This window comes from Bos indicus x Bos taurus, chromosome 7 (assembly GCF_003369695.1).
Source record: "Bos indicus x Bos taurus breed Angus x Brahman F1 hybrid chromosome 7, Bos_hybrid_MaternalHap_v2.0, whole genome shotgun sequence".
NCBI classification, from domain to species: Eukaryota; Metazoa; Chordata; class Mammalia; order Artiodactyla; family Bovidae; genus Bos; species Bos indicus x Bos taurus.
Genome location: NC_040082.1, coordinates 78,298,027 through 78,312,896, shown reverse-complemented (window position 1 = coordinate 78,312,896; position 14,870 = coordinate 78,298,027). Strand labels below are relative to the sequence as shown.

Here is a 14,870-nt window from a genome sequence, read left to right as displayed (position 1 = left end):
TTCTCTAATCTGATGCTTTAAAATTTTTTACCTTTCTTGATTGCTCTGACCTGTATCTCTAGTACAGTGTCTTAATAGAAGTGATGAAGGCAGACATCTTTATTTCTTTTCTACTCTTCCGAAGTAAACATTTGGGCTTGACTGCTAAATATTATGTTGAAAGTGAAAGTCATTCAGTTGTGTCTGACTCTTTGTGACCCCGTGGACCATACAGTCCATGGGATTCTCCAGGCCAGAATACTGAAATGAATAGTCTTTCCCTTCTTCAGGGGATCTTTACAACCCAGGGATCGAACCCAGGTCTCCTGTTTTGCAGGTGGATTCTTTATTAGCTGAGCCACAAGGGAAGCCTAAGAGTATTGGTGTGGTAGCCTATCCTTTCTTTAGAGGATCTTCCAGACCCAGGAATCAAAGCAGAGTCTCCTGCATTGTAGACAGATTCTTTGCCAACTGAGCTATAGCTGTAGGTTTTTTGTAGATGATAGGTATCCATTTAAGGAAATTTCCTCTGTTCTTAGTTTTGCTGTGAATTTTTATCAGGAACAGATGTTGGATTTTGACAGATGCTTTTCTTTCATCTAACCAAATATGACATGGTTAGGAAAAATTACCTAAGCTTGGTTAACTGTCAAGCCCACCAGCTGGTCCACAAAATTCCTGAGGTGACCCAGGCCAAGTAGCTAGCTGGGCAGGGACACAACCTCACCTACCAGTAAAGTGACTGCCGTGGCCACCCTGACTACTAGCCTTACTCACCAGTGGGCTGAAACCAGTCTAGGATCCTGGGCCTGGCAGTCAGAGATACCTGGACCTATTTCTCTCAGTGAGTAACCATAGCCCCAGGACCTGGACTAACCTACCAGTTGGCAGGGATTGGTCCTGGGACCCCACCAGGACCCCATGTCCATAGATTCCAGAACCCATATCTGCTCACTAGTAGGCTGGCACTAGCCTCAGGCCTCTTGGGCCATTCAGCCAGCTGTCAGAACCTGGCCCCACCCACCAGCAGGCTGATATCAGCTCTGGGACCCTGAATGCCACAGCTAGATGCTCCAGGACCCAGTTTCACTCATCACTAGATCAGAACTAGCCATGGGGACCTTGTTGCCCCAGGTCTCTTCATCTAGTTACCTTGTGACCCAAGCCCATCTACCAATGGTCAAGCAACAGGACTGGGAAAACCTGGGCTAGTTGTGCCCAGACGAGCCCCATTCACTAGCAACTGGCAGCCTCTGCACTAGGAGGGCCTGGTAAATAACCTGACCAGGGGCCAGCCACACATATCAGGGCTCCCACAGAAGTTAGCCTGACACAGTGGAAGGGACCACACATTCCCCAGAGAGAGCATCACTAGAACATGTGGCTTTGGTGACCAGAGAAGTATGCTGCTGGGCTCCTAGGACAACCCCTACATAAAGACACTTCTCTAAGACCAGGAAACATAAACCACATACTTAGAAAAAACAGCAGAGAATTAGGCAAAATGAGGCAATGGAAGAATATGTTCCAAATGAAGGAATATGATAAAACCCCAGAGACAAAAATAACTGAAGTGGAGATGTGCAACCTAATTGATAGATAGTACAAAGTAATGATCACAAAAATGTTCAAAGAACTTGAGAGAAGAATGAATGAACTTGTATTCATTTTTAGACAATTGTAAAAATAGTTATAAAATAAGAACCAAACAAAGCTGAAGAATACATTACTTAAATAAAAATACACTAGAAAAAATCAAGAGTAGATTAGATAATATAGAGGAACAGATCAGTGAATTTAGAAGATACTGTAGTGGAAATCACCCAAGCTTAACAGAAAAAAGAGAAAAAAATAAAAAAGAAATTAGTTTAAGAAACATCTGGGACAACATCAAGCATCAATTTCATATTATAGAGATCTTGGAAGAGAGAGATAAAGGTGAAAAAAACATATTTGAAGACATTCTTTCTGAAAACTTCCCTAACTTGGGAAAGAAAACAGACATACAAGTCCAGAAAGCACAAACAGTCCCAAAGAAGATAAACCTAAAGAGGATAGCATCAACACATTTAAAAATAAAGAGAAAATAAAAGCAGCAAGGTAGCTGTGTAGAAGGGAGCTCCCATAACAATGTCAGTTCACTTTTAAGAAACAACTCTGCAGTCCAAAATGGAAAAAGGCATGATAAATTTAAAGTGAAGAAAGGAAAGGCTCTACAACAAAGAATACTGCACCAGCCAAGGCTGTCATTCAGATATGAAGGAGAGGTCAAGAGTTTTGCGGACAAACAGAAGTTGAAAGAGGTCAGCACCACCAATCCAGCTTTACAAGAAATGTTAAAGGGGCTTCTCTAAGCAGAAAAGAAAAGGCCACAACTAGACTTAGGAAAATTATGAAAGAAAAAAAAAATCTCATTGTTAAAGACATATGCATAGTCAAGCTAGTAGATCAACTAGTTATACAGCTTGTAGGAAGATAAAAGTAGCAGAATCACCTATATCTACAATCCATAGTTAAGGTGGAGACAAAACAAAGAGATGTAAAATATGATGTCAGAAACATTAAATGTGAGTGAGGGATTTTATTATGTATATAATTAAATATATCTTTATAATATATAATTAAATAAGTATATATCTATTAAATTTATATATTATATATAACATATTTATACATATTACTATATATAAACCTCATGTAAATGGAATAAATGCTCCAATCAAAAGACAAAGACTGGCTTGATACCAAAATAAGACCCAGCTTTCCGTCCCTGATGCCACCAAGGTCGCATGCGCGAGGCTGCTCTGCCACCGCTGAGATGCGTTATGTTGCCTCATACTTGTTGGCCACCCTTGGGGGCAATTCCTCCCCCAGCGCCAAGGACATCAAAAAGATCCTGGACAGCATGGGCATCGAGGCAGACGACGACTGGCTCAACAAGGTCATCAGTGAGCTCAACGGAAAGAACATCGAGGACGTCATTGCTCAGGGTATCGGCAAGCTGGCCAGTGTGCCTGCTGGCGGGGCTGTGGTCATCTCCACTGCCCCAGGATCGGCAGCACCCGCTGCGGGTTCTGCTCCAGCTGCAGCGGAGGAGAAGGAGGAGAAGAAGAAGGAAGAGTTGGAGGAGTCAGATGACGACATGGGCTTCAGCTTGTTTGACTAGAGTCCCGCTCCCCTGCAAATAAAACCCTTTTTATGTTAAAAAAAAAAAAATTAACAAATTGAAAAATAAAAACCATATGATTATCTCAATAGATGCAGAGAAAGCCTTTGACAAACTTCAACATCCATTTATGATAAGAACTCTCCAGAAAGCAGGAATAGAAGGAACATATCTCAACATAATAAAAGCTATATATGACAAACCCACAGCAAACATTATCCTCAATGGTGAAAAATTGAAAGCATTTCCTCTAAAGTCAGGAACAAGACAAGGGTGCCCACTTTCACCATTACTATTCAACATAGTTTTGGAAGTTTTGGCCACAGCAATCAGAGCAGAAAAAGAAATAAAAGGAATCCAAATTGGAAAAGAAGAAGTAAAACTCTCACTGTTTGCAGATGACATGATCCTCTACATAGAAAACCCTAAAGACTCCACCAGAAAATTACTAGAACTAAACAATGATTATAGTAAAGTTGCAGGATATAAAATCAACACACAGAAATCCCTTGCATTCCTATACACTAATAATGAGAAAACAGAAAGAGAAATTAAGTAAACAATTCCATTCACCATTGCAACCGAAAGAATAAAATACTTAGGAATATATCTACCTAAAGAAACTAAAGACCTATATATAGAAAACTATAAAACACTGGTGAAAAAAATCAAAGAGACACTAATAGATGGAGAAATATACCATGTTCATGCATTGGAAGAATCAATATAGTGAAAATGAGTATACTACCCAAAGCAATTTATAGATTCAATGCAATCTCTATCAAGCTACCAATGGTATTCTTCACAGAGCTAGAACAAATAGTTTCACAATTTGTATGGAAATACAAAAAACCTCGACTAGCCAAAGCTATCTTGAGAAAGAAGAATGGAACTGGAGGAATCAACCTACCTGACTTCAGGCTGTATTACAAAGCCACATTTATCAAGACAGTATGGTACTGGCACAAAGACAGAAATATAGATCAATGGAACAAAATAGAAAGCCCAGAGATAAATCCACGCGCATTTGGACACCTTATCTTTGACAAAGGAGGCAAGAATATACAATGGATTAAAGACAATGTCTTTAACAAGTGGTGCTGGGAAATCTGGTCAACCACTTGTAAAAGAATGAAACTAGAACACTTTCTAACACCATACACAAAAATAAACTCAAAATGGATTAAAGATCTAAACGTAAGACCAGAAACTATAAAACTGCTAGAGGAGAACATAGGCAAAACACTATCTGACATACATCACAGCAGGATCCTCTATGACCCACCTCCCAGAATATTGGAAATAAAAGCAAAAATAAACAAATGGGACCTAATTAACCTTAAAAGCTTCTGCACAACAAAGGAAACTATTAGCAATGTGAAAAGGCAGCCTTCAGAATGGGAGAAAATAGTAGCAAATGAAGCAACTGACAAACAACTAATCTCAAAGATATACAAGCAACTCCTACAGCTCAACTCCAGAAAAATAAACGACCCAATCAAAAAATGGGCCAAAGAACTAGATAGACATTTCTCCAAAGAAGACATACAGATGGCTAACAAACACATGAAAAGATGCTCAACATCACTCATTATCAGAGAAATGCAAATCAAAACCACTATGAGGTACCATTTCACGCCAGTCAGAATGGCTGTGATCCAAAAGTCTACAAACAATAAATGCTGGAGAGGGTGTGGAGAAAAGGGAACTCTCTTACACTGTTGGTGGGAATGCAAACTAGTACAGCCACTATGGAGAACAGTGTGGAGATTCGTTAAAAAACTGGAAATAGAACTGCCTTATGATCCAGCAATCCCACTGCTGGGCATATACACTGAGGAAACCAGAAGGGAAAGAGACATGTGTAGCCCAATGTTCATCGCAGCACTGTTTATAATAGCCAGGACATGGAAGCAACCTAGATGTCCATCAGCAGATGAATGGATAAGAAAGCAGTGGTACATATACACAATGGAGTATTACTCAGCCATTAAAAAGAATACATTTGAATCAGTTCTAATGAGGTGGATGAAACTGGAGCCTATTATACAGAGTGAAGTAAGCCAGAAAGAAAAACACCAATACAGTATACTAATGCATATATATGGAATTTAGAAAGATGGTAACAATAGCCCTATGCACAAGACAGCAAAAGATACACTGATGTATAGAACAGTCTTATGGACTCTGTTGGAGAGGGAGAGGAGGGGAAGATTTGGGAGAATGGCATTGAAACACATATAATATCATGTATGAAACGAGTTGCCAGTCCAGGTTTGATGCACGATACTGGATGCTTGGGGCTGGTGCACTGGGATGACCCAGAGGGATGGTATGGGGAGGGAGGAGGGAGGAGGGTTCAGGATGGGGAACACATGTATACCTGTGGTGGATTCATTTCAATATTTGGCAAAACTAATACAATATTGTAAAGTTTAAAAATAAAATAAAATAAAAAACAAACAAACAAAAAACAAAATAAGACACACACACACACACACACACACACACACACACACATTCACACACACATATATATCCTACAAGAGACTCACTTCAGGTCTAAATATATAAGACTTAAAGTGATTGAATGGAAAAAGTTATCCCATGCAAATGGAAATTAAAAGAAAGCTGGAGTAGCAACACTTATATTGTCACCCTAAGAAAATATAAGTATTAGGATGACAATATAAGTATTGCATATTAGACAATATATTAAAAAGTAGAGACATTACCAACAAAGGTTTGTCTAGTCAGAGCTGTGGTTTTTCCAGTAGTCATGTATGGATGTGAGAGTTGGACTATAAAGAAAGCTGAGAGTCAAAGAGTTGATGCTTTTGAACTATGGTGTTGGAGAAGGCTCTTAAGAGTCCCTTGGACTGCAAGGAAATCAAACCGGTCAATCCTAAAGGAAATCAGCCCTGAATATTCATTGGAAGGACTGATGTTGAAGCTGAAATTCCAGTTCTTTGGCCACCTGATGTGAAGAACTGATTCATTGGAAAATACCCTAATGCTGGGAAAGATTGAGGGCAGGAGGAGAAGGGGATGACAGAGGATGAAACCGTTGGATGGAATCACTGACTCAATGGATATGAATTTGAGCAAGCTCCAGGAGTTGGTGATGGACAGGGAAGTTTGGCATGCTGCAGTCCACGGGGTTGCAAAGAGTCGGACACAAATGAGTGACTGAGCTGACTGAGCAATACTTAAAACCAACAAAATTGACTTTAAATCAAAGATTCTAACAAGAGACACAGGACATTACATAATGATAAAGGGATCAAGTCAAGAAGAAGTTATAACAATTTAAATATATATGTATTCAACCTAAGACCACTTAAATTCATAAAGCAAATATTAACAGACATAAAAGGAGAAATTGACAGTAATACAATCATAGTAGGGGATTTTAACACCCCACTTACATCAATGGACAGGTAATTCAGACAGAAAATAAATAAGGAAACTCTGGCCTTAAATCAGCATTTCTTTTTAAATTGTGTTTATTTTGGTAAGATTCCTCAAGTACATCTTAGTTGAGATATAACTATTATCAAACTAGATTTAAGAACACATTTTTAACATCTTAGAAACATATATGAAGATTTAATGAAGAATCTAAAATTTTTTTGATAGATTCTGCTTCCCACATTCTTTCCACTTACTATTGAAATATCCTTGCAACTGTCTTGTGGGAATGATCTGTGACTGACATATGTAGACTATGAATGGATCCATATGAGGAACAGTTGCTAGAGAATGTTTCTAATTCATGGCACACTAAAGATACAACAGTGTTTCCTACACACTAAAGATACAACAGTGTTTCCTACACGGTTACCATGACCTTGATAAGATGGTGGTTAGGAGTGTTTTTACATAGCAACACTAGTATGAATTTCTTTAATTTTTAATTTTGAACAAAGTGTCTGAGAAGAATAGTAATGACCTACTTTGCATTTCCTGATTAGGTAAAACACATGTGAAATATACTGCGATGCATCCAATGATACACATCTGATTTATGTAATCACCCCTCCCTTTCCCTGCAAGTCTTGTCCTCCTGGGTGGTGGTTTCATTCTGCCAAGAGTAACGCTGTGAGGCATTTAATGGCAACAGAGCTTTAAAAATATCTTATATGAAGATGGAAAATTCTACTGTCCTATGTTTTCCTGTTTTAAATGCTGTTGCTATTTTTATTTAATTTCTCTCTCACATCTTATTCCTTTCTCTTACCTGGCTTTCTTGACTTTTAATCCCAGTCATATGTTGTTGAGTGATTGACTAAAAGAGACTTCTCTTTGTAGAAGAAATTTTTATTTTTGTAATGTGTTAGGCCAAGTTTCCTGATGCTACTTAAGTTTTTATTAAAATTGGCTTCTTCATGAGCCTTTTTTTTAATTCCCAAGGCTCTTCTTTGGTCAATACTATGTAAAACAGAAGTCTATGAGAACCTATTATGATTTTACAGACATAGGGTTGATGACCAATTGGACACATGAATGAATTTGAAATGGTCATTTTTATTCTGATTTCTTCAGAACTATTTGTAGAAAAAATATAATGTGAGTAGGTAGTTTTCTTTATTGTTATGGAAACAACAGTGATTTCAAATTTATCTTAAAATTTTTTTTCTCTGCCTCCCAGAATGTGGAATTATCCATACATTCATATTTCTTATTTTAACGTAGTCAGTTTTCTGAAGGAACAAGTAAGTAATAGTAAGGGAAGCTTACTAAAAAATTAGGGTTAGGGTATTTAAATAAATCCCAAGCTCTTTTCCTAAATGTTTTGAGCTTCACACTGAAGCAATTTGAGGATATCTTCCAGGCACAATTGCTGCAAACTGAAAAGAAAAAAAAAAAAAAAAAAAAGCAACCAACACAGAAATTGCAGAAACAAGCACAATGTCTTGCTCTGTGGTTTAGTTTAATCCTTGCATAACTGAAGTCCTTCGATAATATTCCAGAATACTACCAGAAGTATTCCTAAGATGATAAACTCTATCTGTGGAATTATCCAGTACAATAAATGTCTCATTAAATTTGAGCACATTTTAAGAAGCTGGGTTTTCCTATGGTGAAAATTCACTTCTCCAGAATACTGATCAAACCCCCCAAATACACTGTTGTTTGTAAGCCAAATTCTCATTCTCTCCCATACTGATTTTATACTGAAGGTAGAGTTCATATTGGGCCAGGGTGACTCGACATGATTATAAGCTTATATTGGTCAGAGCTCCAAACTGTTCATTTACTGGGAATAGTAAATGATATACCAAACAGATGGCCAAGTGAATGTTTGTTTATGTACAAAAACATTAACAGATACAGTCTGGTGTAGAATGAGGATTTTTCAAAACTGGTCAGCTCTTGAAAGCCTGAGGCCATATCTATGCTGTCAATGCACAGTTTGGTATCTGCAAACATGAGACTACTATAATCTTTTGATACAGATATAGTAGATTGCTTATAAGAAACCTAGGCATATTATTTTCTGGTAACTATAAAACAAATTCTTTTTTCTGACTCACTTTTTGCATGCAACAGTAGTTTTAGTACAGGTTTAGACAAAACTGGCAAGATGTTTAGGTAGAAAAGACAGCTACCTGCACAGTTGGGTTTTGAGCAGCCTGAGGAGAATGTCTCTCTAGCCTCCCACTGTACAATATAGAGCCCTTCTCTTAGTACTAACTGTATGTCTAAATCCTCACGTTTTGATTGAGGTTAATTTTAAACTCCAATACTTTGGCCATCTGATGCGAAGAACTGACTCATTGGAAAAGATCCTGATGCTGGGAAAGATTGAAGGCAGGAGGAGAAGGGGACGACAGAGGATGAGATGGTTGGATGGCATCATGGACTGAATGGATATAAGTTTGAGTAAATTCTGGAAGTTGCTGATGGACAGGGAAGCCTGGCGTGCTGCATGGGGTTGCAAAGAGTCGGACACAACTGAGTGACTGAACTGAACTGACTTTTAAACATCTTCTAAGTACTAGCTCTGTGACTTGGGGCATGTGTCTTTATAATTCTGAACCCTAGTCTATCCATTTCTCAAAAGGGATAATGTATGAATGTCACAAAATTGTTTTGAGGGCTACATGAAAGAATTCATATCAAGTGTTCAATACTGTTGCTAAATAGTTTTTGTTGTAATTATTATCACTGTCATCAACATCAGGTCTTTACAGACGTTAATGCTTTTTAGAGTACTCTGCGTTCAGTACCAGGAGCGGGAAAGGAAATCAATCAGTGGAACAAGCAGCTAGGGTTGTTAGTAGCTCAAGACAATTCTAAACAGTTACTGAAGAATGTGCTTTTCCGTCACTATGGGCTGGGCTGCTGCCCATATACCAGTGGCTCTAGGTAGAAACGAGACTACCTGGATCCCTTTAGATCTGGCACCTGTGCACTGGCTTCCCTCTTGTCAGTGAGTGATGCACAGATCCATATGCATGAAAAAGTATCCACATGAGAGGACTTCAGAAGATTTTTTAAAAAGTTATCACTTGTGGTCAAAGCACTGTGATTTCACCCATCATCCATAGTCAGAACTTTCCTCTATTTTTCATTGCTGTTCAGTTGTTAACTCATGTTGGACTCTTTGCAACCCCATGGACTGCAGCACACCAGGCTCCTCTGTCCTTCACTGTCTCCCAGAATTTGCTCAAATTCATGTCCATTGAGTCAGTGATTCTATCCTCTGCCACCCCCTTCTCCTTTTGCCTTCAATCTTTCCCGGCATCAGAGTCTTTTCCAATGAGTCAGCTGGGCTGTTTGCATCAGGTGGCCAATGTATTGGAGCTTCAGTATCATCTTTCCAATGAATATCAGGATTTATTTCCTTTGGGATTGACTGGTTTGATCTTCTTGAAGTCCAAGGAACTCTCAAGAGTTTTCTCTAGCACGACAGTTTGAAAGCATCAGTTCTTCAGGGCTCAGACTTCCTTATGGTCCAACTCTTACATTTGTACATGACTACTGGAAAAACCATAGCTTTGACTATATGAACCTTTGTTGGCAACGTGATGTCTCTGCTTTTTAATATGCTGTCTAGATTTGTTGTCTAGACAGGAACCAGTCTGTTGTCATGTCTAGTTCTAACTGTTGTTTCTTGACCTGCATTTAGGTTTCTCAGGAGATAGATAAGGTGGTCTTGTATTCCCAGCTCTTTATGAATTTTTCAGTTTGTTATGATCCACACAGTCAAAGGTTTAGCATAGTCAGTGAAGCAGAAGTAGATGTTTTTCCTGGACTCCCTTGCTTTCTCTATAATCCAATGAATCCTGACAGTTGGATTTCTGGTCCCCCTTGACTTTTCTAAACCCAGCTTGTATATCTGGAAGTTCTCAGTTCACATACTACTGAAGCTTAGTTTGAAGGATTTTGAGCATAACCTTACCAACATGCGAAATGAGCTCAACTGTATTGTAGTTTGAACATTCTTTGGCATTGTACATCACTGATGTATATCACTCTAACCCAAATTAATACAATCATTTATTTGTACCCTATTCCATCAGTGTATTATTATTTAGAGGAGGATGCCCACAACAATGCCAGACAAATTGTACATATGAAGTTCATTCCTTGTAAGACATTCTTTTACAGTTAATAAACTGGAGACTTTTTTTATTGAGATATAATTGACATATAGTAGTTTTAGGTATACAACATATTGATTTGATATTTATAAATACTGCAGAGTGATCACCACAATGTCTCATTAACATCTGTCACCATGCATAGTGACAAAATTTTTCTTGTGAATTTTAGGATGTACTCATAGCAACTTTCAACTATGAAATAAAGTACTATTAAGTATAGTCACCATGGTGTACATTATATCCTATGACTTATTTATTTTATAACTGGAAGTTTGTACCATTTGAATCCATTCAACTATTTAGTCCACCCCTCACTATCTGCCTCTGGCAACCACTAACCTGTTGATTGGATCTATGGCCTTTATTTTTTTCTGGAAATGAGATCATATGATACTTGTCTTTCTCTGTCTCACTTATTTCACTTAGCATAATGCCCTCGAGGCCCAGCACTGGGTCACAAAAGGTGAAATTCTCTTCTGTTTTATGGCTGAGTAGTATCTAATGTGTGTATATACTACATCCTCCTTATCCAGTATATGTTTATGGGCACTTGGGTTGTTTTCATATCTTGGATATTGTAATTAATGCTTCAGTAAATATGAGGGTGCAATGTCTTTTTGAGTTAAATGTTTTCATTTTCTTGGAATAAATACCCAGAAGCAGAATTACCGAATCATATGGTAGTGCTATTTTTAATTTTTTCAGAAACTTCCATAATGTTTTCCATAGTGGCGGTACCAGTTTACATTCCCACCAACGGTGAAGAAGTATATTTTTCTCCATATCCTTCGAAGTGTTTGTTATCTCTTACTATTCTTATGATGACCATTCAGACAGATGTGAGGTGATATCTCGTGGTGGTTTTGATTTGTACTTCTCTGATGATGAGTGATGCTGAGCACCTTTTCATGGACCTACTGGCTACCTATAGTCTTCTTTGAAAATTACCTATTCAGGTCCTTTGCCCATTTTTAATTGAATTATTTGAGGACTTTTGCTGTTGAGTTATATGACATTTATTTTGGCTGTTAACCTCTTATCAGATAGATAATTTGCAAATGTTTTTTCACATTTGGAAAGTTGATGGTTTATTTTGTTGAATGTTTCCTTTGCTGTGCGGTGGTTTTTTAAATTAATGTAGTCCCACTTCTTTATATTAGCTTTTTCTTGCCCTTGCATTGGGCTATCAAATCCAGAAAACATCTCCAAGACTGAACTCAAGAAGTTTACTGCCTGGATGTAATTTTTTCTGAGTTTTTGGCATATAGTAGTCTCTCATGGTCCTTTGTATTTTTTGGTATCAGTTGTAACATCACTTTCTTCAGAATTTCTGATTTTGTTTGAGTGATTTCTCTCTTTTGTTGAGATTCTAGCTACAGTTTCATTAATTTTATTTATATTTTCAGGTACCAGTTTTTAATTTCATTGATCTTTTATATTATCTTTTTAGTCATCAGGCGCCAAGTGTCTCTTTCATTTATTTCCTTTCTGATCTCAGTTATTTCCTTCATACTTCTAAATTTGGATTTTATCTTTTATAGACACTTCAGATGTAAAGTTTCACTTGGTATTCATTTGCACAGCATATTTTTTTCATCTTTCACTTTCAGTCTTTATATCTGAAGTTAGTCTCTTCTATGCTGCATACAGATGGATCTTAAACTTTTTTAAAAAATCCATTCAGCCATTCTGTGCCTTTTGATTGGAGAATTTAGTCTATTTACTCTTAATTAATGATAGGTATGTAATTTTATTGTTTTCTTGCTGTTTTGCAGTTCCTCTGTTGCCTTCTTTACTTTCTCTATTGTATGCTTAGATTCCTTTCTCTTTATCTTTGGTATATATTGTATGGGTTTTTGCTTGGTGGTTACCATGAAGCTTACATATAACATCTTAAAGTTACAACAGTCCACTTTATGTGATAAACTTAAATTTGAATGTATCCAAAGGCTTTATAATTTTACTGTCCCCTCAAAATATTTTATGATTTTAATATCACTTTCAACATCTTTTTATCTTGTGTACCCCTTAACTAATTACCATATTTGTAATTCTGGCTGCTTTGGCTTTTAACCTTCATACTAGCTTTATGAATGATTAATTCACTACCTTTGCCTGAATATGTAACCTTTACCAGTAAGATATTTACTTCTATAACTTTTCTTATTACTAATTAGTAGCCTTCTTTGTCAGTTAAAAAATATCATGCCTCTCCCTTCTGGCCTGGAAAGTTTCTGCTAAAAATCTGTAGGTAGTCGTATGAGAATGCCCTTGTACAATACATAACAAGTTGTTTTTCTGTTTCTGCTTTTAAGATTCTCTACTTATCATTAACTTTTGAAATTTTAATTATAACATATCTTGGTATGTATCTCTTTGGGTTCATCTTATTTGGAATTTCTTGAGCTTTCTGGATCAGTATGTCTTTTTCCTTTTCCAATTTAGGGAACTTTTCTGCCATTATATCTTTAAATAAGTTTTTCACTTCTTTCTTACTTCTCCTCCTGGGACCCTTATCTGGGTCTTGAAGATCTTTTTGTACAGTTCTGTGGATTCTTGCCACCTCTTCTTAATATACTCTGCTTCTGTTAGGTCCATACCATTTCTGTCCTTTATTGTGCCCATCTTTGCATGAAATGTTCCCTTGGTGTCTCTAATTTTCTTGAAGAGATCTCTAGTCTTTCCCATTCTATTGTTTAGAACTAACACTCCAAATTTCATGGCTGCAATCACCATCTGCAGTGATTTTGGAGCCATGAAATTAAAAGACGCTTACTTCTGGGAAGGAAGGTTATGACCAACCTAGATAGCATATTAAAAAGCAGAGATATTACTTTGTGAACAAAGGTCCGTCTAGTCAAGGCTATGGTTTTTCCAGTGGTCATGTATGGATCTGAGAGTTGGGCTGTGAAGAAAGCTGAGCACTGACGAATTGATGCTTTTGAACTGTGGTGTTGAGACTCTTGAGAGTCCCTTGGACTGCAAGAAGGTCCAACCAGTCCATCTTAAAGGGGATCAGTCCTGGGTGTTCATTGGAAGTACTGATGCTAAAGCTGAAACTCCAATACTTTGGCCACCTCATGCAAAGAGTTGATTCATTGGAAAAGACCCTGATGCTGGGAGGGATTGGGGGCAGGAGGAGAAGGGGGATGACAGAGGATGAGATGGCTGGATGTCAACACCGACTCAATGGACATGAGTTTGGGTGAACTCTGGGAGTTGGTGATGGACAGGGAGGCCTGGCGTGCTGCGATTCATGGGGTCGCAAAGAGTTGGACACGGTTGAGTGACTGAACTGATTTACAAAGGGTCAATTTATAGAGGTGCTTTAAATAAGGTAACTACAATGTGTCATATAGTACCCTTGAACTAACTTTTACCATCCCTAGACCTGAAGATAAGAGGGATAGATTCCATTAACTGAGAAGTAAAACTCCAGTTATTCGTTCATTCACTTTGATAATCACAAATTTGTACAACCATTACTACAGTGTACTTTTAGAACATGTTCATCATCCCAAGAAGAAACCCCCTTGTACCATTAGCAGTCATTCCATATTTCCCCTCTAACCCTTTTGGAAACTACACCAGTCCCACTTTGTCTTTATGGATTTGCCTATATTGAGTACTGTACAGATATACTATATTTTGTTTATCCATTGATCAAGTTGATGGACATTTAGTATATTTTCACTTTTTGGTTATTATGCATAATGCTATGAACATTCATGTACCTGGGTATATATGTTTTCATTTCTCTTGAGTATGTATCCTCAGGGAATGGATTTTCTGGGTTATAGGGTAACTTTATGCTTAACACTTTGAAGAATTGTCAAAATATTTTACAAAGTGACTGCACCATTTTACATTCCCACCAGCAATATATGAAGAATACGAATTCTGAACATCTTCACTAATACTTGGTATTATCTTTGATTTTAAACATCCTAGTGGATGTCACCCAATATCTCAGTGTAATTTTGATTTGCATTTCCTCAATGACATCACTGGGCATCATTTATTTACTGATCATTTGTTTATGTTCTTTGGAGAAATGTCTATTCATACCCCATGCTAGGTATTTACATTGCATTATTTGTCTTTTTACTTTC

The 14,870-nt window shown here is 37.5% G+C and overlaps 1 pseudogene across 1 annotated transcript; it reads left to right on the top strand.

Moving 5' to 3' along the window:
* Positions 1-2,738: 2,738 nt before the first annotated feature.
* LOC113895583 lies at positions 2,739-3,181 on the top strand (annotated as a pseudogene). The gene has a single exon (XR_003511879.1). The product of XR_003511879.1 is annotated as a 60S acidic ribosomal protein P2 pseudogene (transcript).
* The last annotated feature ends 11,689 nt before the right edge of the window (positions 3,182-14,870 follow it).